This window comes from Balaenoptera physalus (assembly GCF_965194825.1).
Source record: "Balaenoptera physalus genome assembly, contig: HAP1_SCAFFOLD_1478, whole genome shotgun sequence".
Taxonomy (NCBI): Eukaryota; Metazoa; Chordata; class Mammalia; order Artiodactyla; family Balaenopteridae; genus Balaenoptera; species Balaenoptera physalus.
In genome coordinates, this window is record NW_028125318.1 from 105,744 (window position 1) to 130,977 (window position 25,234).

At 46.8% G+C, this 25,234-nt stretch overlaps 1 long non-coding RNA gene across 1 annotated transcript in view; it reads right to left on the reverse strand.

Annotated features, from left to right (window-relative positions):
• LOC309653927 overlaps window positions 1–24,595 on the reverse strand; it is a 111,162-nt gene extending 86,567 nt beyond the window's left edge. Inside the window, exon 1 of the long non-coding RNA XR_014259650.1 lies at window positions 24,546–24,595. This is a non-coding gene — a long non-coding RNA (uncharacterized lncRNA). The remainder of the gene's footprint in view (window positions 1–24,545) is intronic.
• Between the last annotated feature and the right edge of the window lie 639 nt (window positions 24,596–25,234).

Here is a 25,234-nt window from a genome sequence, read left to right on the forward strand (position 1 = left end):
TGGTAAACACTAGGCCAATAGACTATCTGAACTTTGAGGGATTACGGAATGAAGGTCTTGCGGTGAACGAGACAGAGCACTTGTGCAAAGGAAATAAAAGCACTAAAATGGTAGGTGTTTGTGCTCAGCATGGAAAAGTGGAGTTTAAAAAGCGTAAGACAGAAGAGTTCTGGTGGGTGAGAGGGCCAAGGGGTGCCAATGGTTGGAACTGTAGAATTCTGTTCTACAAAATAAGAGTAATTGTCTGTGGGTAATACTGCCATGGACCACAAAGATGTCCCCACATCCCAACCATGTGACTGAAATGAACACATTCCTGGCTCTTGAGAGTGTTGAGAGCTGACAGCTCACAGCTAAACTCCCTCTCTCCCCGCCCAGAAGTTGTACTTGGTTGAAAAGAGCTGACCCAAGGCCATGTTTCTTCAGGGAGATGCCCATATCCAATGCCTGGTTGATGCTGGGGAACAAAGGACCAACCTTGTCCCATTCAGGGTAACTTTCAAGGCACCCTAAGCTCCAGAGCGTGTGATGAGACCCACGGTGGCTGCAGTTGCTCCTGCCCGCAGCCCGACTCCTCCTCCCACTCCAGGCTCCGTCCACTTCCCCTCCAGGGCTGATCCTAAGAACACCACCCAGGAACGTTCTGAGCTCAGATCTCAAAATCTCAGAATATGCTGCATGAATAACACAACCCGAGAAAAGTATGCATCTTGCCATAGACATCACGTCTATGGGGAATGCGGGAGGGAATGCGCTTTCTCCAATGGAAGGGCTTCTGGAAGAAGCTAGGTCTCCACAAAGGCAAGCAGATATGAGGCATATTTCTCAAAAAAGATGAGGGTGTTGAAGAAATGAACCCCATGGTGGGAAGGTGTAAGAGCAGCACGGAAGTGTAGCCCCTCCAGTGCAGAAGAGGAAAGTGGGTTCCTACGAAAAGGCTGGTGAGGGGGTCAGCGTTTTAGCCCAAGGACACATCTCTTCAAGTCCCAACAAGATCCTCCTCAATCAACCAAGCTAGTTTAGGAGCCATCACAATTTCACTGCAGGTTAATACATTTTTCCTGAAACTAAGAGAATTGTGGTCTCTTGAGCACATTCACCAAAGAACATTGTTTTTCCGATACGTTTCCACTTGTTATTGGCAGCTATGTTAATCTGCACTTTTGAAAGCAACTTTCGTGTGAGGCTGTGTACCAAACAATTGAAAGGAACAGTGGAAATATTGTTTAAAAGACACATCAAAGTTCCTGTGAAGAGTTCAAACCATTGTCAAAGGAGAAAAAAATGCAAGAGCAATGTGGAACAGTAATTTAAAAACATAAGTTTACACAACTCTTAATTACATCTTTTACTATCATTCTCTGGATAGACAGTGATGAGGTACATATTTACAACTCACTAAAGTATACTTAGGCAATGTTAAATGACTAGTAATGTTTAGGAGTCTTCTTAGGTCTTTTCTTTCCTTAATTGTTGTCACTCTTGTTGCTGTTGTGTTTTTACTGTGGGATGTTTTATACGTGAACAAAACAGAAAATTAGGAGAAATTTTAGCAGAATCTAAAGGGATGTAGTCAGCCACTAAAACAATGACCTCACAAGATCTCTGAGCTACAGAGGGATTCAATCTTATCCTACCTGGGAAGGGGAGTATACAAAAGCTGCTCTTATTCATAAGCAATTGAAAACCAATTTATTATATCAAAACTTATTGAGGGCTCTCCACCATTCATCACATGAGCCATGTGGGATCCCAGAGCTCTCTGAGACCTCCTTCAACATTACTAACAGTCACCTTCTGTGCAAAGCATTTGCATCAGTGGGTATTTCTGTCAGTCCCTCTCTGTGAAAGTATAAGATCTATTCGACTAGGACCAAGCCTGTTGTCTAAGTACAACCAGGACAAGGAAAGGGACCCAAAACATGATTGCAAATACCCACTCAAAATGTTTGTAAACTGTAGAATTCTGACTCAGATGCTACCATATGATTACAAATCAGAGAAGACCTTTGAGGGTCATTTAATCCATCTTCCTGCTGAAAACAAGACACATGTAAGTCATTAATGACATGCCATTGTCTTACAATACAAGGAACTTTCCAAAGGAAAGAGGTTAGAGTGTCCCAGTAACATGTTACCCTGTCTCATCGACTTTTCCATCCCTGAATTCCTACCTAAACCTCTCAAAACCATTAAAGAGCAAAGGGGTGAGAAGTTATTAACTTTCAGACCTTCTGCCTGCTAATATTTTATCCTCTAATTAACTAACGCCTCTAATAACTCCCCAAAACATCTACAATGCCTACAAAGAAAGGCCAAAACCACATGAGAAAGACACAACACAGGGTCCATCCAGTCTGAGTCCTAAGAGGGAAGACCACAGAGATGTTCCTCAACCCCACGAAACTCAAGGGCGGGACCAAGATAATGATGCAGACAACCTGCATCTTGGAAGTGAACATGAAATGGGGAACTTTTTGAGAAATGCCCACCAGTGTCTGAGGAGAAGGGAAAGTGCAGAATGGGTGGGGAGGGAGGATATAAGTGTCCAGTGATGGCACTAAACCTCAGAATGACCATGCCTAGGACTGTCTCGCCACTTGGGTCATTCGTTATCATGGATTTGAGTAACACATGAAAGCCATCAGCAGTACTGGCAACACCAGGTTCTGAGGAAAATTCTAGATCATGAGAATTGGGACAGTTAAGGGAGATTCAAGACCAATGCCCTCTCTCTAGAGATGCAGACAGTGGAGCCCAGGAAGTCTAAAAATATGTAACACATTGTTGATTCAAATCAAAATATTTTAATAGAAAGCACACCTCATGTGGAGTCAGAAGACCCTACTTAGAACCCCAGGCCACTTCCCCGTCATAAACTGTGAGCTTTCGGAAAAATTCATTTCTTCTCTGCTAAAATGCGAAGAAGAGTGTTTTTATAAAGATTGTCACAGAGATGTTTATGAAGACCCCTGGGATCATCTAAAGTCAAGGCTGCTGTCTATGGCAAGATGCAAATCCATCGATAGGAGTGCTTTTCACACAAGGAGCGACTCTTAATAACTTAGAAATTCACAGAGAGTTCTAGAGTCCTGCCTGGCTCATGTGATTGATTAACTGTGGAGAAGTCAGAATTCTAAGAGCACCCAATAAGTTTTGATTTAATGATAAAGAAAATGACTTTCAACTGCTTAGGAACAAGGTCAGTCTTATGAACTTCTATATCATTTGGTTGCCTGGAGTCTCCGCAAAGGCACAAGGTCCATGCAAAGCATAGATCAGACCAGTACTTTAATGCAGAGCTGCACTAAATTAAATTCATAACTCATAACCCCATTTGGGGGAACATTAAAAATCTAATAACAACAAATACTATTTCTTTGGGGTTCCTGGACCCAATTCCAACATGTGTGTTGCGAGGGGGAGGGTGGTTTCCCTCCCTAAGCAAGTCTTGCACATCAACAGGGTGATTCAATTAGGACACTATCTATCCTGAGACAGCGCCAGATCCCACGGGATGAGGGCTCTGTCCCACTAGACTGCCCTCCGCCTTCAGATGCCGACAGCAAGCCCAGGCTATCACCTGAGCTTCTGACCAACAAACTACAGATTGGAGGTTCCAACAATCCCTCCTTGGCTTTAAACACCAGTTGCAAGTCCAAGTTGTCACCTATACTTGTGACCAACTGGCTATAAACAGAGGTTCCCATGACCCCTCCTTGGGTTTGATTAATTTGCTAGAGCGGCCCACAGAATCCAGAGGAACATTTTACTTCCTAGATTACTGGTTTATTATAAAAGGATATAACTCAGGAACAGCCAAATGGAAATGACGCACAGGGCAAGGCATGGGGAAGGGGCACGGAGCTTCCGTGCTCTCTCCAAGCTCAACACTCTCCCAGCACCTCCACGTGGTCACCGACCCAAAACCTCTCTGAATCCCATCCTTCTGAGTTCTTACAGAGGGCTTATTACATAGGTATGATTAAATCATGGGCCATTGGTGATTGATCCAACCTCCAGCCCACCTCCCCTCCCAGGATGTCTGAAGCGGGCGGCAACCAACCCCCTTCTTTAGATTACCCAGGAGCTCTCCAAAAGTCACCCCATTCTCACTGACATAACAAAAGATACCTTCATCACTCTTATTACAGGAAATTGCAAGGATTTTAAGAGTTGGGAGTCAGGAACCAGTGGGTGAAGACCAAATACATAATATGAGAAATATTCTGGTCACCTGAACAACCAAACATATATTCTTATAAATCACAGTATCACACTATTCCTAATAGTATTTAAAACGCAAAATGAAACACAGTGACAATAAGCTTCCTAGTGCTGCTGTAATAAAGTACCACAAACTAGATGGTTTCAACAACAGAAACATATTATCTCACAGCTCTGGAGGCTAGAGGTCTGAGATCAAAGTGTCAGCAGGGCCAAACCCTCTCTGAAGGTCCTAGGGGAGGATCTGGTCCATGCCCTTCTCTTAACTTTTAGACGTTCCTTGCTTTATGGTCAAACGGAGTCCCCCTAAGACCGAGTTCTCCTGCCAAGCATAAAATTAACCTCTCTATCCAAAACTTTATTCCCTTGCTTGTCCTGTCCCTGTTCCCATCAGGGCCGAGGAGTAGCAAAGAAAAGGGGGGACTGAAACTGAGCAGGACCCTGCAGGGTCCTCCCTGGTACAAAAGCCCCTCCATGTACCCTGTTTCTTGTTTACAGAAAAAGGCTTTAGTCTTCCAGGCCTTCCCTAAGTTCTAAAGAGCAGACTGAAGTAGTTACTAATTAGGGAAGTGAGGGAATGCAGAAACATAGGAAAAGCAGTTAAGCAAAAAAAGTAATGATAGCTTAAACAATAGTTCAGCATAAAACAGAGTCCTAGTTGCTCCTCAAGGAACATACATAACCATCTGACACGTATCTTTGAGCTGTTCTTCAGAAACTAAGGCTCCCACCCGGGTGGAGAATGGTGACTACATACGGAGCACAAGACCCAGTCTGGTTGGAACCAGAGGTTGATGATTAAGATTCCTGTTACCTCACCGCCAACCAATCAGAAGAAAGGCATGTACCCTGCAACCCTCACCCCAAATGATGCCTTTAAACACCCCCACCCGAAAGCCATCAGGGAGTGCGGGCCTTTTAAGCATTAGCTGCCCGTTCTCCTTGCAAATCCAATCATCACATAGTTTTCTACCTGTGTCCTCACATCTATGCGTGTCTGTGTCCAAATTTGCCCTTTTAATAAGGACACCAGTCATATCGAATTAGGGGCTCATCCTACTCAAGTATGACCTCATCTTAACCAATTCTATCTCCAACAACTCTATTTCCACGTAAGCTCATTTTCTGAGGTCCTGGGGGTTAGGACATCAGCATATGGATTTGGGGGTGGGGGACACAGTTCATCCCATAACAGTGACTAAACTAAATCAAAGCCATGGAAGAAATGCTATGTTGTTTCAACCAAACCCCAACCTCCACCCCAACTGAGAATCTGCCTTAATATTTTCATGCAGTTTTTCCACTTCCTTCAAAAAATCACCGTCGGGGTTTATTCCCTCACTTTGACCTCCCTGCCACCTCCCGGCATCTGTCAGAGCACAGCGTCTCTGTACGTCCCATCTTCTCTCCATCTCGCCAACGATGACGGGTCCCTCGTGTTTTACATAAAGTACTTAAGGCATATGCTTGCATCATAAGGAGACACTTGTTAACCATAAAGTAGACTCTTTAGGATCAAGCAGTCCAGTCTGTGGTGAAAACAGCCCTCTTAAATAAGCAACCACACAGTCACAGGGAGATGATGTGGCCATGCCCAGCATGTGCCCTCCCCCAAGGGGAACCAGTCCATTCTTATGGTGCTCTTTCTACCCTGTGTCCAGACCCCCAACGTCATGTTCTTGAATTCATTTCATAACAAACCTTGACCGCTAATGACTTTTGCTCTCTGAGGTCTCTGTTAAGGCGTCTTCCCCCTACACCTAGATTTCCTGAACACATATGGTCAGAGGAAGCAGTGATGGGCTTCTTCCCCCATCAACAGATTGGAGCCGTGACCCATGTTTCAAAAGAGATGACGGCCAGCGGAGACTCCAACCCTCTCCCTAGATAAGTGACTGTTTTGAAACTGTGCCCTCAGTGGCATTCCTGCTGAGGAAGCCACCACTGACTCCTACTTAATAAGCTAAATCTTAATAAATGTTATGTAACTTTGAACGAAGGAAGGTTGGTCAGAAGAGGAGTGTTGAGGTCAGGGGACAGAGAACGTAAAGTTTCCATGCTAGAACGTGGCACAACTTACCAAGCAGAGAAGGACCCTAGAGAGAAGCCCCAGAGCATAAATAACCCTACATCAGTGGTTCTCAAAGTGGGGCCCCGGGACCAGTAACGTCAGCCTCAGCTGGAAGCTTGTCAGATATGCACATCTCGAGTCTGACCCGAGACCCACAGAATCAAAAGCTCTGAGGCTGGGGTGCAGCGAGCTGTGTTAAACAAGGCTACCCAATGATTCCGAGGCTTGCTGAAGCTGGAGAACCAGCTGCAGAGGGAGAAGGACCGTTGGTCGTACTCCGCTACACAGGACTTCATGGAATCCCACTCCAAGTGTTGCTTCCTTCTCTCTCTCCATGTTGCCACGTAGAGTCCTGAGTACTTCATCCAGCTCTTCAGCTATCTCATAGCATCCTGGGTACTGAGACATACAATCCTCTTTATCAAGTAATAAATTCATCTTTGGATATATATATATATATATATGTGTGTGTGTGTGTGTGTGTGTGTGTGTGCGCGCGCGCGCGCACGCGTAATTTTCCACCAACTCAAGTCCGTTTCTGCTTCTGAGCCTGAAGGCCGACACTACCTCGGGAAGCATGAGTCACCCAGGGCAATGATCCCCAGCAGGTCCAGGCCACGCTGGCCTCCACCGTGTCTCGGCCTCACCTCAGTCTCTGGGTATCTTCATAAAATAAACAACTCAAGGAAGATGCTATGTATTGATTGGGACGACGGTGAGGAGAAAAATCGCAGCAGTCTTTAAAGGCACTCTCAAGTCCCCTATTATTTTTCAAAATAGATGCTTGGCAGCTGTGAAACTTGACAGGGGTGATCCGTGGTTCGTAATAAGCAGTTCCCGAGAGACTCATTACGGCCTGGTTTCTGGCATGTTGACCGGCAGAGGCTAAGGATTAATTTTAAATTATCGAGCTAATTACTCAGAAGCATTAATAGTAACCAGAGACAATGTGTTGCCAGATAACATGAACTGGATACATGAACTGGATTCTATTGCTATTATCACTACAACCATTGAACGAATGTTACTTGAAAAAACATACAGTGCCCTATAAATGAAAACTACTTGCATTCCTACACAAGAGTTTAGTAACCCGTTTTGGAATACACTCAATAAATCCTAGAAGGACTTATTTTAATACTAAAGCAAAATCTACCACCTTGATACACACATATAGGCTGGAAGGCTCAGAATGTAGTTTAGTTGACTTTCATTTGTAGTGGAGAAAACCTAAGCAGGAAAAAAAGAATTACTAGAGATACATGGTTTTCCCATTCTAATTGACTTTACTAAGTCAGATTTTTGTCACATGGTTTTCTTGTGATACATGCTTCTTCATTGTGCTAATTTATGCTATTCATTAGAGAGTACAGAATAATTAATCAAACTAATACAGAGCACCTCAAAGTCCATTATACCCTGACTTATATGATATTCTAGTCCATTCATCATGATTCTGGGTTATTTTAATACGGACTTAAAAAAAACAGCATGTTTTAATGAGAGGTCACTTGAGAAAACATGATGAATTAAATGGGATACAAGAGAAAGCACAATAACCCCAAGAAAAGACCTTGCTTTGCAAAAAAAAAAAAAAAAGTCAATTTCAAGAAAAATGTGTTATCTGCAGAATTATAAGCACCCAGCATCTGGGAAGTCAGCTATGTTTTCCTAATAGAATAGATGACCTAGAATTCAATGGCCTTTTCTACTTACACAATACCTATCCTGGATTTCAAATTTCAATTTAAAAAGTCTACTTAAGCTGTTCCCATGCGTCATACGGGAACAGAAAATCTTTAAGTGACAAGAGCATATGAGAGATCTGAATTTCATTCACTACCTAGAACTAAGCACTTTCTGAGAAACTTCAAAGGGTTTTTTAAATTAAAAAATTAAATTTTAAAACATTTATTTTAAAAAAGTTTTTATTTTTTAGAGCAGTTTAGGTTCACAGCAAAATTAAAAGAAAGGCACAGAGATTCCCGTACACCCCCTGTGCCCCCATACACATAAGCCTCCCCCATTATCAACATCCCAATCAGCGGCACATCTGTTACAACTGATGAACCTACACTGAAACATCATTATCATCCAGAATCTATAGTTTACATTAGAGTTCACCCTTGGCTGTATATCCTATGGGCTTGGGCAAATGTATAATGACATGTCCATAACTATAGTATCATACCTTGTGCCATCCCTCATTCTGGCCTCTGTACGAAGCAGCCTCAGGCAGAGGCCTCAGGGCCAGTCTAGCTGGACATTAGAGTGGAGAGCAGCCGCCCAGGGATGCAGGGTTCCCAGTGATGTGCTGTGAAGATGTCTTCCTTTCTGACCCTCTGCTGCCCTGTGGGCAGTGCGTTCCCCTGTACCTGTCTCAGGCCCCTCAGCAGGTGATGGGCTCTCTGAAGCTGCTGGCCCCACCCCCAGGCATGTCCCCCTGGGTCCTCCCCACTGCATCCTCTGGCTGTTCCACCACCTGGCTCAGTGGGCCTGAGCTGATCGCCCTCACTGGCTTCCTGCAGATGAGCCAGGGGGAGCCAAGACCCAGGTCCCCGGGGGGCTCCCATGCCCCCTGCTGGCCCCCCAGACCCTGCCTCTGACCACCCAGGTGCCGGTGGTGGCCAGAGCTGTTCTCACTGGGTGGACCCATCTCCCCCACGGGCCGCAGACAACCAAGGTCCATAGCCCCTCTGGGGGCAGAGTGGGCCCCCTACTTCCCCAGGCAGGTTCTGTTGACAAGAAAACAATGTTGGCTCCCCCCCGCAAAAAAAAAAAATCCTGAAAAACTCCTCTGGGCTCCACCTATTCATTCCTACCCAGCCCCCAGCCCCAACCCCTGGCAACCACTGATCTTTTTACTGTGTCCATAGTTTTGCTTTTTCCAGAATGACATACAGTTGGAATCATACAGTGTGCAGCCTTTGCAGATGGGCCTCTTTCACACAGTGATATGCATTTTAGGTTCCTCCATGTCTTTTCACGGCTTGAGAGTTCATTTCTGTTTAGTGCTGAGTAATATTCCATAATCCGGATGTACCTCAGTTTATTTATCCATTCACTTACTGAACGACATCTTGGTTGCTTCCAGGTTTTGGCAATTATGGATAAAGCTGCTGTATACATCTAAGTGCAAGTTTCATTGTGTACGTAAGTTTTCATCTCATTTGAAGAAACACCAAGGAGTAAGGGTAGTTTTGTTCTGTAAGAAACTGCTTGCCTTCCAAAGTGAGGGTCCCATTTTGCACCCCCAGCAGCAAGGAAGGAGAGTCCCTGTTGCTGCACACCCTCGGCACCATTTGGTGCTGTCGGTGTTCCGGGTTATGGCCATTCTAATGGGTGTGTGGTGCTATCTTGTTGCTTTAATTTGCATTTCCCTGATGACATGTGATGTGAAGCATCTTTTCATACGCTTATTTGCCATCTGTATATTTTCTTTGGTGTGGTGTCAGTTGAGGTCTTTGGCCCACTTTAAAATCAGGTTGTTGAAATTCCCTTTAACTGCTCTTAGACCAGCCTGGGAAGGATCGAGGGGTGTACGCTACTCATTTTTCTGTCCCAAGATCTTCAGCACCAGCACTCACTCTGTGCCTCGCGCATCTAAACAACAACAGCCAATACTTCTGTAGAGCTAAGCACACGTGAGGTTCTGCTCCGAGTGAACTGTGTGGCATCATAGAACGATCCAGTGAAGCTGTGCTACCATCGCCACCACTTTATGGGCGAGGCACTTGAGGTAAAGAGCACATAAGCGGTCTGCAAGAATGCTCAGAGACAAAAGTTTTTCAAAAGGAAAAGACAGTTCACTTGCAAAGAAGTTCCAAGGGAATCAGACTTTCGGACCAGCTCACCAAATTTTAAAAACGTAACAGGTATTTAAAGGAAAAGATGCAATACAACCAACTTTACACATTAGACTGGTCATGGCTGAAAAACCCCGATTTTCTTACAGGCTATCACACCCACAAATGCCATGACATATCTTCAGAATCATCACTGCTAAAGACAGAGATACTGTTGTTTTCTTTCAGGAGAACGTTTGCTATAGAATGGAAGACAAGCATTTTTTTCGAAATAAGTGCCTTATTCTTTCCCAGATTCTCAAATGGAGACATAAATGAGCACCTTTCCAAACTCCCATGTTATACGTGAAAAAGAACATTGTTACTGCAATCAATTTATTGACTCATGTATCTGAGTTTATTCTTTCAAAGAGGGTAACTGAATATGTAATAAAAGAGTCATACATACACATATACATTTAGATATGGATATACATATCTGAATACAGATATTGAACTAGAGACACATCGACCGAGACAGATGTAAAGTAAAAAGAGAGAGAACTAGACCAGTGGCTTTCAACAAGGGTGATTTTGTCCTATGGCACATATTGTAATGTCTGGAGATATTTCTTTGTCATGACCGGGGGTGGGAGGAATACTACTGGTATCTAGTGGGTAAAGACCAGGGATATTGCTAAACATCCAACAATGCACAGCACAGACCCCATAACAAAGGATAATCTGGCCCCAAAGGTCAGCAGTGACAAGGTTGAGAAACCATGAACTAGACACTCTTGGATCATACACATATGGAAAAAAACATTTTGGCCCTAATTTCATACGGCTGTTCAAAAAAGAAGAAACTTCCTCCTTTTTTTTTTTTCAAAATTGTGGAGTAATAAATGGGACTAGAGTATGCCAATCTTGCCCAATAAAAAATAGGTTTAAAATACTATACAAGTCCATGGCCCCTGTATAATAGAAACATCAAAATACAAATGGATGTCTGTTCTCATGGAGTCTCACCTCTAAATATGTTTTTCTCTGGTGATACTTAACAAGTGAATAGATCCTGTCCAGAAGTATTTTTTTTATTTCTTTGCAGCTGTGAGGACATTACCTCATAATTCCGGAAACAAAAATGTGGAAACAACAACAACAAAAGATGTTCCCTACTTTCTTTTAGATTCTGGCCCAATGGGAAAATAACTTCCCAGATGTAGGCCATTCCTGGAATGATCAGCAAATGGGTTTGGCTGTGCTGCTTTCAAAATGGTACACAGCCAAGTGTCAAAATAAAGGAAGGAGAGGGAGAGAGGAGGGGGTGACAGAAAGGGAGAGAAAGTGCATTTCTAGTCAAAGATGCGCCAGGGATATTTGCCAAACCTCTACCGAGGGCCTACCTATGTCTAAAAGAGGAAGAAAGGAACTGGGGTACATATTTTAGGTTTTAAAGGCAAAGTTCTAGTTCTAAACGGCTATAATAGCCCAAAACGTGGACGAGAAAATGAGAAGCCAAGAAAGTGCTCACCTTCAACCAATGACTATCTTTAACCGTGGACAGCATCTTGGGTGATTTCTCTGCACTTCCTTGCCACAGAAGAAATGTAAAAGAACTGCAGTTACCAAAGCATTTTAACAGCGGCCTGTCTCCTATTTTCTGCTCATCGTTCCTGAAAGTAATCAGTAACTTCTGCATAAGCTTGGCATCCTTATCATTAACACACTTCCACTCCAGAAAGCAAGCTCCAAGTTATGCTATGTTGCAGCTCGTAACTTTACCTCTATTTGAATCATCCATATGGCAGGACTGCTGGGCAAGAACGGGCCACCCCAGATGCCTGGGTGGTCTTCTGAGCCTTGTTTCACACGAGGTTTCTCCTCTATGGTGAGCAAAACCCTCTTCTTGGGGGAATGGCCATCAAGGGAAGGATAGACATCAGTAAGCAGGGGCAAAAATAAGTAGCCTGTCATGATGGATAGGCATGGATATCTGAGTATCTCAACAGAATTGTTTGTACAGAGATTTCTCAGGGAACAGTGTCATATTTCCAAATGTGGTGATGATGATGGTGATGGTGGTGATGGTGATGATGATGATAATGGTGATGGTGATGATGATGATGATGGTGGTGATGCTGATGGTGATGATGGTGATGGTGATGATGGTGATGATGATGATGGTGATGATGGTGATGATGGTGATGGTGATAATGGTGATGATGGTGATGATAACGGTGATGGTGGTGGTGATGATGATGGTGATGGTGATGGTGGTGATGATGGTGATGGTGGTGATGGTGGTGGTGATGATGGTGATGGTGGTGATGGTGGTGGTGATGATGGTGATGATGATGATGATGGTGATGATGGTGATGGTGGTGATGGTGATAATGATGATAATGGTGATGATGATGGTGGTGGTGGTGATGATTCCCTCATGATTGGAAATGGTCTTGGTATTTGCATTCTGAAGGGGTCTGCTCATCCGTTGGAAAGCAAGCTAATGATCCTGAGATGCCAGGATCCTTGCCATATTTGGGTTGTTGTAACAGCACTTGGAAACCTGTCCAGCGGCTGGGGTGACATATCACTACAAGACGTGCATCCTCTTCAAAATCTCTTTTGCTATTGCAAGCCTTTGTCAATTTTGTTTCCAGACCACAAAGTATAACCAACAGTATAAATTTCAAAAGAGTGCTATTCATTCCAGTAGTGTAGGCATTTAAAGACAGGAATAGAGGCATTTATTTAAGTCTAGAAAGTGCTGTCTCTCTCAATTATGTGTTATCAGAGAATTAAACAAGAGTTGATAAACGTTCATCAGATGAACCGTTTATATGAACTCAATAGAGACACAATAAGTAATAGGTAAAATCACCTTTAACCTGAAAGCTTTATATTTGTTTGCATTTAGAATTTCTCAACTGTTTCAGTCTTTCTTTTAGAGAAGCTGTCAGTAATCTCCCAAGAATGTGATCCACCTGGTTTGTCCTCCGACAAGACCAGACCATCATTTGCATTGGAGGGAGAGAGGAAGAACAAAAACACTGTGATGTGTTTCACACATAAGAATTATTAATGCATTAGAATATTAAAGTGGGTTGAAAAAGGTGTAAACTGCAAACAGAATATGGAGAAAAGAGCTCTAAGTTGCTTAAGTGAATGAATTCCCATCATTTTTCTTGTCCCCAGCACCAGTATGATTAACAACATTTTTGTAAGGTGATGGATTACTGTGCAAAATTAACGTTTCTTGTTTCATTAAAAGGACCCTCTGTTTTGTGTTTTCACTTACAGACTTATAAAATTGTCACTTCTTTGGATATAACCAGAAATTAGCTATGAAATTTAAAAAGTCATCCGTGATAATTAGATACTGAATTGAGGGGAAACATGCATTCTTGTTCGCTGAAGGTTATTTGAGATCCTATGCACGCCAGTAAGAACACGCACTTCCCTAAAATGAAGATGGCGGTCACCAGACATTACTTGACTGTTTTCAGTGGTGACGGCATATCTGCCTTATCTTTCGAAGTAAGAAGGTAATATGAAATACAAAATCATATATTTTGAGGTCACTCTAACAGAATGTTATTTTCTCAAGTTGGCAGGATATTAATCACTTGGAGACCAAAAAGCTTATTAAATGACGAAAGTTATAATTTAAAACAAAAGGATAAATAGCATGTGAATTAAGAGCTTTTCTTCCCTCTTGATGAGCCATTGTTTCTCAGATTCCCCTGAGGATAGATTTTTGCACTCTGGGGGATTAAAGAACCCCAATTCATCACCATTTTCTTTTCATGCACTGCCTTGAGAATTTTCTAAATTCTTTTCTCAGAATTCCTTACTGTCCAACTTTTATATCTTAGAGATGATGCAAAGAATGATAAAATGTAAACACACACACACACAAACACACACACACACACTCCCAAAACCAAAACAAAAGGAAAGCGAGCAAACTTATAAGACACCCTGAGTTCTTGGAAGTAGCTGTCACATACCTACAAGCCATGAACACCACTTGCAAATATTCCAAATGTGTCCCACCACTGTACAAAACAGCAACGGCAGCCAAGAATGAAGGTCAAGGGTGAAGCCCTGAGACCTCTGTTACTCCCAGACAACAAACTCATCCTCCACGGCATCAAGGAGTTCAGCTGTTCGTGAAACATGCCTGCAAGGATCACAATACTACTCTGTTATTTTGCTAGACAAGTGGGATTCTGGGTGGACCTAAACAAAATCAACTTATAAGGGAAAAAAAATCTTCATCTAAGAAATTATGATAATGTGTTACACAATTCTCTATAAAGATTTAAAAGATGATTCATGATTATAACACTTTCTTCACTTCAACAACTCTTTGCAACTATTTGCGTAAATGTCTGCCCCCCCCCGCCCCGCCCTCTCTCTCTCCACTAGAAAATAATTCTTTTGTGGGCAGGAAGCATGTGTCACTTATGCTGGGTCCCCAGAATCTAAGCTACCTAAAAAACATCTGTGTGTGACAGATCCATATTGGTTGGAAGAAAGATTGGGGTAGACAGATGCACAGCGGATGTCGTTGATGGACTGATATTTTTAATGGTTTTTTTCTATCACACCAGCAACCTTTCAATCGTCCACAATTGTGGCACTTCGTGATGCAGTGGTACCTCCAAGAGGCAAGGAGAGAGTGAGACATGGAGGTCCGTTTCCCCCCAAAACTCCGTGACTGTCGATGATATTACAGCTGATATTTTCACTCTGTCTTCTCTCACTGTCAACATGCTGAGAAGCAGATCATTTAGTATAAATATTTAGGAACATGACAATTAGGGCTTGAGTTTCTGCTATAAAGACTTGGCTATCTCACTTCCCAATAGCTCACAACCTTCAGTTGTCTTATCTGTAAACATAAAATAACACTCCTGACCTCAAAGAGTTGCTGTGAAGGTCAAATAGATATTTTATGTGAAACTACTTTCTCAGCACCAAGAAAGCAAAAAATGCGATGAACGCTAAGTACCTTCTACCCCCTGTGGCTCAGTGATTCAGGAGAGTTTCTTACTTAGGATCCAGCCCCACCAATCGGAACTGGGGTCCGTCCGTAAGCCAAAGCGTGATGGCAGGGAGACGGGAGACGCAGCCCCCTTCTCTCCTTTTCATGCTCATCTGGGGCTCTTTCTTAGGGGTGCTGGCGAGGCTCTCCACAGAGGTCAACTCCGTAGCATGAGGGCAGCTGGTAGTGTCGCCTGATGTCCAACCACATCAGCACGAAGCAGGAAGACACCCCTAAGCGTGATGACCTGCTCTCAACCCGTCCTGCAGAACAAAGCACTTGAGCTTTGTACCAGCTCTTACCAACAAGTTCCCAATGCCTGGCTGCAGGCTGGGCGGGCTGACGCCGCATCCCGTCCGTGAGGAGCCACCGAGAGCCCCCAGCAGACAGAGCAAACTCCTGCGAGACTCTGCGTTTGCTCACGTTGGCTGTTCTGCGTTGGAAGAGCCCAGCTTTTGAGGCTCAGCTCAAGCGTCGTCTCCCCTAGGACGCGTCCCCTATAGCAACCAGCCTGAGATCTCACACAAGTAACTCTCCCTGAGCCCTCCCTTGTGGACTGCAGTGGTCTGTTTACAAGTCTTAGCCCCTACCAGACTATAAATCCCTCAGGAGTAGGGACTTTACCACCTCATCTTTGAAATTGCAGCAATCCATCGATATTAGCTGAAATAAGTGGAAGTGATTAAAGCGGCGTTTTTTGTGGGGTTTGTTTGTTTTTTAAGGGAGAAACAGACCCAGCATCTACAGTCTGAGATTTACATTAAAATGAGCCATAAACACTGCTTCCATAAATCTTTCCTTACTCATCGGCTATCAGGGGTAACCACTTTTATCCAACCTTCTCCATCACCATCAGGGAAAATGCCTCCGCTCATTATTTTGAAACCATGTGCGTAATCTTTTAAAGAGATGGAGGGGACTCTTGGTCCTGGGAGATGTGGCAGCCTGGTCACTTGCTGAGTAAATGCAAAGTTGGTTAATATCTGAACTAACTGGTCCTCTTTGCCATCCTCTTAGACCTGCCAGGGGTACTGAGGTTAATGATGTCCCCTCACCCCACCTACTGTCCACCTACCAGACAACTATTTCAAGCTGGCTTTAACAGTACAGTCGTCCCTTGAGATCTGTGGGGGATTGGTTCCAGGACCCCTGTGGATACCAAATCCGCAGATGCTCAAGTCTGTTATGTAAATACGGACAGCCGGTCCGTGTTATAATAAGAGTATAGCCGGTCCTCTGTATCCGCGGGTTCCTCATTGGCGGATTCACCCAACTGCGGATAGGCAGAACCAGAACACACGGAGCGCCGAGTACACATATTTTTTCACAGAGGCAATGAAGGAGCACGATGTGCTTATGTCTTAGGATCAAGATTTGAAACTTTTTACTGAAATCATCAGGAGAGATAAACTAAATTCAAATAACAGAAGACGTACCGACTCTTACGTGCTTCCCCATCTAGAAGGATTCTTTTTTTAATTTGTATAAACTCTCACTTTTTTTTTTTTAAAGGGAATGGTGGATTACAAAACAGAAACAGACTCACAGACGTAGAAAACAAACTTATGCTTACCAAAGGGGAAAGGAGGGGGAGGGATAAATTAGGAGTTTGGGATTAACATGTACACACTACTATACAGTATATAAAATAGATCATCACCAAGGACCTGTTGTAGAGCACAGGGAACTCTACTCAGTGTTCTGTAATAACCTATATGGGAAAAGAATCTGAAAAAGAATGGATATATGTATATGTATAACTGATTCACTTGGCTGTACACCTGAAACTACACAACACTGTATATCAACTATACGCCAATGTAAAATAAAAATTAAGTTAAAAAAATAAACAATAAAAAAACCAATAAAGGGGATAGTGGGGAAAGTCTGAGCTGAGAGTTGTGAACGCTGGGTTATATCTTGACTTCTACTATCTATTATCTGTATGTGCTTGAATGAATCATTCCTATAAGCATCAAGCTGTCCAATCTGCAAAACAAAAGGGTTGAATCAGATGAGGTATCTGAAGGTAGGTGTCTGAGGTTGGGTTTCGTGGAAGCTGAGGCTGAAAGGGGTCTTTCTGTGAATGTGATGTATCAGGGGGGAAACTCTCAGTGGAAGGGGAGGGAAGGATGCAGGAGGAGCTGAGTAGGGATGTGATCTCGGCTAGAGCCCTGATAAGCCTGGCCCCGTGCAATGCTTTGCAGCATAAATTGCACCAGAGTTGATCCCAGCAGAGGGCTGGCCTCCTGTATCCCCCAGCGGTGAGCCAATGGCTATGATCTGCCCTCATCAGGGAAGGAGGGTACACTGCCCTGCTGGCAAGATGGTGCCCAGCGGCTAAAGGTTAGTCTCTCTGGGGGAGCAGCTGTAAGCTATTAGCTGCCGATCCAGGAGCCAGGGAGCTGGTGGGGTGAGGGACAGAAAGTCACCAACAGCGTCTCCTGAGAAGGAATAGGTGTCTATGACCCATTTCCAATATTCAGAGAATCCAAAACAAATTACACATTCTCCTAAGATAGATGGTACAAAAATAACTAAAATGTCAAGAATGTCAGTTTTATCAGTCTACTGTGGTAATGCGGGCGACCTCACGCTGATCTGAAGTTTGAAGGAGTTATGGATATCTTTGATTAATGTGACGAGGAAAAACTAGGTCATACTTAATAAAGGCCATATGTTGATAGACAACATACTTCCAAAATATGGAGTGCAGGGTGAGTGGAAATGTTGAAAGGTGGCTGGCTTCAGCACTCGAAAGGACTTGGAGCTCAGACACTGCACCAACAGTATGAGTTATGGGGTAATTTGACAAAGCATTCCAACAGGGCGTTTGCTATTTTCCCCAGTACTATTGTTCATATAAAAAATGTCTCTCAATAATACAGATACGCTTCACTGATCATTGTCTCAAGCCCAACCCTCAAAATCGTGTGAGAATCAGATTTCCGGAAGGCAATAGCAAGTCACACGTAGGAACTTCTCCATTTCTGAGTGAATACAAGCAGTGCCCACTGACACTTTGATAAGTTTCTTTACCTAGCCTGAAAGTTTTATGCCCATTTGCCGAAACATACCCAGGTAGGTTATACAGTGAAACCTGATCAATCTATTTCAAAAAAACGTAAAAAAATGATAAGTTAGGAGGCTATTAAGGTGGGAATGCTTAAACCAACAACATTAACTTTTAAATGTAGGTCTCCAAACATACATACATGTATGTATTTTATTAATATAATATATTGAAATATATAAAAATATATACTATACTCGATATATAAACATATATAGATATATAAATATAAATATATTTCTCCTCTAATAGTACAGTGCACAAAGAAATAAATAAGTCGGTATTTTCTAATGTGTTTTCTTAATGTTCTGTAATAGTCACAATAAGATACACTTGTAAATCACGGTTCAAGGAGAAATGCTGTATTAAAAACATGAAAATTTGCCATGAATAACCTAATATTTAGTTTGGGTCAAATTCAGAAATTCTTAGAAACACAGCCAGAGATCCAGTGACCCAGACCAGGAAATATAAAGGTCAAACTTGAGGATGGACTCTCTTCCCAGAGACTTTCTAGCATGTAACTTCAATCTCACGGCAGGCCAAACGGACACACCACAGCTGAGTGTATTCACCACAAAATCGCTCCTCCAAAAATCTGCGAGCCTGGGGCAGATTTGTGGCTGCTAAAGGTTTCTGATGCTTTGTTTGTTTGAAACAAACAAAGTAATTGTTTGTTTACTTTTTCTGAGAGGAGAGGCTAGTCCTCTAAGCAGAATGAGCTAATCACCAGCTTAGTTCTCCCTTTTGCCAAAACAAACAGCTTCCAATTACTGCTAGAAAAAAGCCTCTGATCTCTAATCAGCTACCTAAACGAGTCTATCAGCAGTAGTTTGGAGAGTGACTAATGTCCCATTAAGGTGGAATCTCTTAACACTAATAAAATTCTAGAGCCCTAGGACCAAGGCTGCCAGCAACCTGCTACTTATCTTCCAAGAAGATTCCACCCACTTTTCCCAAAATTTTCAGGTCCCAAAATCTGGCAGAGAAATAGACGCACTCTTCCTATTTTATTACACGTGGGCTACTCTTTTTCCTCAAGCCCCATTCTACTGAGCCTCCTCTGGGAAAACTCGGGCAGAGAAAGAGCAGGTTGCAGGTCTGCTAATATTTAGTGCAAGGACTCTATCGGTAAAGCTGAGACTCAGCTCCATCACTGCCGTGACGAGCAGGACCTAGCGAGACAGGCAGGGTCTCCGCCCTGAAGGTCCCAGCGAGCGCAGGAGAGGAGGCCACTCTCAAGTTAAATGAGAGTCACCCAAAAAGAGACAGAGCTTGCTTCAGGCACATTGTCTCTGTTTTCCCTCTTCTTTAATCTTCTAGTGAGGTTGAGAAAACAAGGGCACAGCAGGTTATTCCCAAGTGAGCACGTCAGCATTGTACCCTTGAACACGATGGACAGAATATGAAGAACCACCAGGACAAGTGGGCTTAACCTACCTCTTCCAAGGGTTAAAAAACCCAAACCAGGGCTCCCCTGGTGGCGCAGTGGTTGAGAATCTGCCTGCCAATGCAGGGGACACGGGTTCGAGCCCTGGTCTGGGAAGATCCCACATGCCGCGGAGCAACTGGGCCCGTGAGCCACAACTACTGAGCCTGCGCGTCTGGAGCCTGTGCTCCGCAACAAGAGAGGCCGCGATAGTGAGAGGCCCGCGCACCGCGATGAAGAGTGGCCCCCACTTGCCACAACTAGAGAAAGCCCTTGCACAGAAACGAAGACCCAACACAGCCATAAATAAGTAAATAAATTTATTTATTTATTTATTAAAAAAAAAAACAAAAACCCAAACCAGGGCCAGCTTCAGGGACAAATGACCGGTGCACGTGGCCCACGCTCAGAAGGGGCCGTGCACCTGAGGGGTAATGTGCCGAGACCGCCACACTGAAATGCTCAATGATCTTATCTTGGAGTGTGCGTTTCGTGTGTGCAGTCTGATGGGATACAGGAGCATGTTCTGGAGGCTCCGGCAGGCATGCTGCTGCCTCTCACCGCCCCCTCCTCCCCAGGCAAGATTCTCGGCTGCCCACTCCCTGGCCCACCGGCACCCCAACCCTCCCAGCCTCCCCCTCCTCACCCCCAAATCACGGTCACACCCTACCCTCTGCAGGGACCTGAGAGTGACCACAAGGAGGGTCAGGGCGGCGCATGCGTGCGGTGATGTGTCCCAGAGTTCAGTGGTAGCTGTCCCCGTCCCACGCTGGGACCATCATACTGTGTTTGGTGGATGGCCAGCCAGAGTCCGAGACTCCACGGGAACAAGCCTACTGCCCGTCCCTAATGCAGGTAGCTAACTGCATCTGGCAAGCAGATCTAAGTACACCTGGGGGCTGACCATCTGCTACGGGTTGAGCAGTAGGAGGGGGAGACGCCTGGCTCAGGTTCCTGAGGACCCGGCTAGAACAAAGTGCAATGCGTTGGTCCAGCAGCTGGCAGAACAGGGCACTGGGCAAGTGCCGTGCCCGAGCAGGCTTGTGCGCTCGCCAGACCCTGGGTGCCCATGACGGTCTACACACGTCCTGCAAGATCCCCTTGTGGGGCACCCACTGGGCACACCCTACACAGGGCACTTTGGGGGTCCTCGCTTCCTCCTTCCCACCTTCCTGAGTCTGGTCCCCACTTTTCCCTCCAGGGATGGACCAGGAAATCAAAACTGTGCACAGCTGGTGATTCCACATATAAGTGAAATGATCTGATGTTTGCATGTAACGCTGGCACTGCACAAGAGAAAGATGAACAGTGAAATCCATGCGAATGACTTCACGTTTAAATTATGCTTTACCGAGAACAGCATTGGATAGCAAATTCCAAGAGAGAAGGGTCACAGAAGAAAGAACAAGTTTTATATTTTAGTTCCTTCGACAACACTTCTTGCTCTCTGAATAATGGACGGCATGTTTCCATTTGGCGCTGGGGCCTGAGAAAAAGGCAACCAGTTCTGAAGTAAGTTAAACCACTAACCAATAAAATCCTAGAGATAGGAACAAATCCCAAACCTGTAGCTGTCCTTGCTGGGAACCCAGGTCCCCCGTCTATTAGCGTCTCAGCATCTCGGGTCCTTATCAGTTCTAGGAGGACACCAACGGTACCTTCTTTGTATGACGGTTGTGGGGATGAAATGAGACAGACTTGTAAGACCCCCAGAACAGTGACCCCTTTATTACCATCGCTTTCATTATCCCCAACAAGTTTTATGATCTCCACCTTGCTGGGCAGGTGTCCTACCGGGCACACGAGAGGCTGGAAGTTCAGGAAGGTGATCTTCCCCAAGCTACATATCTGCCAAGTGGCAAAGCCTGACGCAGAGCCCATCTGCCCGGCTCCAGAGCCCACCTCCCTGCTCCTTACCCCACAGCTGCATTCACTGAGGAAAGGACGCCCTTCCCAACTGCCTCCGTTGCCAGGCTTTTAGCCACGTGCACGCATGATACGTGTGAACCTGAAATGGCAACGTGCCAAATGCCCTGCGCACGGCATCGTGGAGCCGGGTACTGATAACCTGTGAGATGCTAGCCGTTACTGCTTTCCACAAATGAGAGGCAGCCCTCAGTGGTGAAATCAATGACTCAGTTCAGAATCCGTCTCCCTTGCAGTATGAAATCCTAAGCTCCTTCAGGTCGGGGACCGTGGGCAGACCATTCAGGATACAGATGCTCCGGTATCCCCATCACCACCCCCACTTCCAGGCATCAGTGTTGAGTCCCCTGTGCCGTCAGGCAAGGTTGACAGCCACATGACTGACAGGTGAAGCCGATCCAGCCCCACACATGTGGAGGCACACGTGCGCCCCATCCACCTTCAGCCTCGAGCTGCAAGGCTGGGAGGCACTGGAGAGCGTGCAGAATTGGGGCGGAGACGTTTGGACCCCAGCCTCCTCTGCAGGCCTGCTAGCCCAGGTCACTGGCCCTGACAGCCCCTTCAAAGGAGGCCGGGAACTGAGCAGGAGAAGCTGGGAACCGGCACCTGCTCCAGAAACAGCCTTCTGCTACGGTTTATTTGCCCAAGTGGGTGGGGTGACCCTGAGAGAAGGGGCTCTTCCGACCCCTTCCACCAGCCCAGCCTCTCCTGCCCACTAATACATTCCACGTGCAGCGTAATGAGCTGCCCGCAGGCTGATCCCTCCACATCCTTCCAATTATTTAAGAAGGGGGAGGGGCAGGGAAGCTTGACGCTTTATAAGGAGTGTGTGCTTCTGTCTTCTCAAATCTTAAGAACGCTTAATCCCTGCAATTTAGATAAATCAGATAGGCATTACCAGGTTAGGGTTAAACCTCCAAGAATGGCTTTGCAATTGATTGCAAAAACAGCAGTTATTAAGTCCTAACTGAGTAATTTGCAGCTTATTTCACCCAGCTAATTAAAATGTAATCAGGATTGTCTGGCAATGTGTATTCTGTCAGCAGTTTTTCTTCCGAAGAGGAATCATGCCAAGAGACCACAAGAAAAGCCTTTCACAGGAATTGGCTTGATCTAAACTGCTTCTTTAGCCGCTGAAACTGTAAAACAAATAAATTACAGCAACTGACAATTCAATTAAAATAAAGAAAGAAGAAAGAAAGGAAGGGAAGAAGAAAAAGAAAAGATACTCTTTCTCCCTGGGAACAGGCTGCCGTTTTGTTTTGTTTTCTGTTGTCGTTTACACAGTAGCGCGGCATCTCCTCAGGAGAGTGACTGAACGCAGGGCCGGCGGTTTGGAAACCAGGTGGCTGGGGAGGGGCCCTCTCCAGGATGTCGGCGTAATTTCAGCGCACGAGACCACACTCCCTTTTCCCTTTCCCTGAGGACCCACGAGGACAGCAGAGCGCGCCGAGTTCTCTGACACCCACCGGATGTCGCTTCTTTGAGAACATAGAGAAGCACGCACTCAGGCGCACGCAAACTTCGCCAGCTGGTTCACTCTCTGAAGATCCCAACTTTTACTTCTCCTTGTGCCATTCGGCGCGAGGTTTCATGAGTTCTCAAGCCAGAATGAACATGGCTTCAGACTTCGGAGATTCGTCCCCAACTCCACGGTCATTACGATGGCCTCCCGTCGCAGGTTAGTCCCCAGGGCCTCTGGGAAGGCCCATTTATCCCGCCCGAGTGGAAGAGACGCCCAGTTTATTTCTCAAGGGCAGAGGGCTCGGCTTAGAACCCCACCCAGGAGCCCCGGTCTCCTTCTGGCCTCCGCAGTTTTCCCTGCGGCGAGAAGTCGGAACTTTGGAACAGGTGAGCAACTAAGGAGAGAGACGAAGAGCCGAGGGCGAGAACCACGGCAGACGAGAGGAATTCGGTTATCTGCGTGAATGGTTTCAGAGTGCGCGCACTCGGGTCAGCTGGGGAAGGCAGCTGTGAGACGCGCCTCGGTCGGGGCCGGGAGCGGTTCCCGTGCGCCCACCCTCAGCCAGTGTCCCTGAGCAAGTCCCGCGGGGGTCCTCCCCTCTGTGGCGCCCTCCCTTCCCCCCCCCCCCCCCGCCCCAGGATCCCGGCCATCCACAGCACCAAGCGTGCCGTTCTCTGAACCTTCTACACACCCAACACCCACACTCCCACAAGCTCTCCTACCCTCAAGCCGACAGAACCTACGAGGGCTGGGGGCGATACTGGCCCCCGGGAGTCCGCTCAGAGCATCCAAACACGGCGCCTCCAAGTCCCGGATCCCCTGCATCCACGCCATTCGTTGGCGAGACCTAGAAGCTCTGGGGCTCCGAATCGGGGCGCGCACAGCTACCATCACCACCGCCTCCCCGGGCCCCAACACAAACGCGCTGGAACGCACGACTTGGCCCCCCCAGGGCTCGAAGGGTGGGCCGCGAGCTCTCGGCCCGCCGAGTGCGAAAGCAAAGCTCGAAAGAGACAAAAGTGTCCGCCCGCGGGCACCTGCGGGGCCGGGGCTCGTCGCGCGGGTCCCCGGGCGCAGCGGTGCGCGCCTCCCGGTCTCGCTCGCTGTGCCCGCGGCGCCCGCCGCGCCGAGGGCCCGGAGCGCCCCGGAGTTTGCGGGACTCGCTACCAGCCCGCAGTCCCGCGCCGAAGTCCCGGGCAACTAACAAACCCACACTTCCACCCTTGGAAGCCACAAAACTGCTCTCCCTTCCCAAAGAAACCGCCTTTCGTTTCCCCCTCGGAAGAAGGGAGTCAGGTAAAGATGCCGCAGGCTTCTTTTCCCTTTCGGGAGCAGGGAGGGGGCTGGAAAAGAGGGTTCGCGCACCCAGATTGTAAAATCCGCGCGGAGGGAAAGCCGGACCTGCCGGCTGAGCTGGGCGAGAAGTTTGGGCGGCGAGGCTGGGAGGCGCGCGCCCCGTGCGCACCCGCCGCGGCCCGCAGCGCCGGGGAGGACCCGGGCGGGCGGCGGTTCGTACCTGGAAGTGCTGGAAGAAGGCGGAGATGCGCGTGATCTGCAGGCTGAGGCGCACCTGGAGGCGCAGCGGGCGCGCTGGACGCTCCCGGCGGACAGCGACTCGTCCAGCCGCCGGGCGGCCGTCGCGCCGGAGCCGGCCGCCAGGCATCCCCCGGAGGCCGCCAGCCAGAGGCAGAGGGTCAGGGGCGCCCCGGGCACCATGGCTGCGGGTCGGGGGCGCGGGCGCCGGGCGCTGGCCGAGGCTCCCAGCTCCGCGCCGGGGCCGCACTGCCGGGAACCTCGCGGCCGCCGCAACTCCGCTGGAAAGTTCAATCATTCAACTCCGGCCCCGCGCCCTCCCTGCCAAGGCCCTCCCCGCTCTGCCTCCAGGGGTGGGGTGAGGGTGACAGGCGGCCGCGCCATTGGCTGGAAGGGAAGTGAGTGACGGGGGGCGGGCGGAGGGCCGTGGGCAGGTCTGAGGGGCAGCGAGCCGGGAGCTCCACCGCAGGGGGATGCCGGCCGAGCGCCGCCGTGCGCCCCTCTCCAGGTGGTCCGCTCCCGCGCAGGTTCCCCCACGGTCCGCTTGCGCTCCTTCCTGCCCCACCTCCCCCTTCGCCATCCAGGTGAACGTCAGGTGCGAGCAAGCCCGGGCCTGGATGTGAGGCGCTGCCTCTGGCAGCAGGGCCTCGGGACCCACAAGGCATGGGAAGA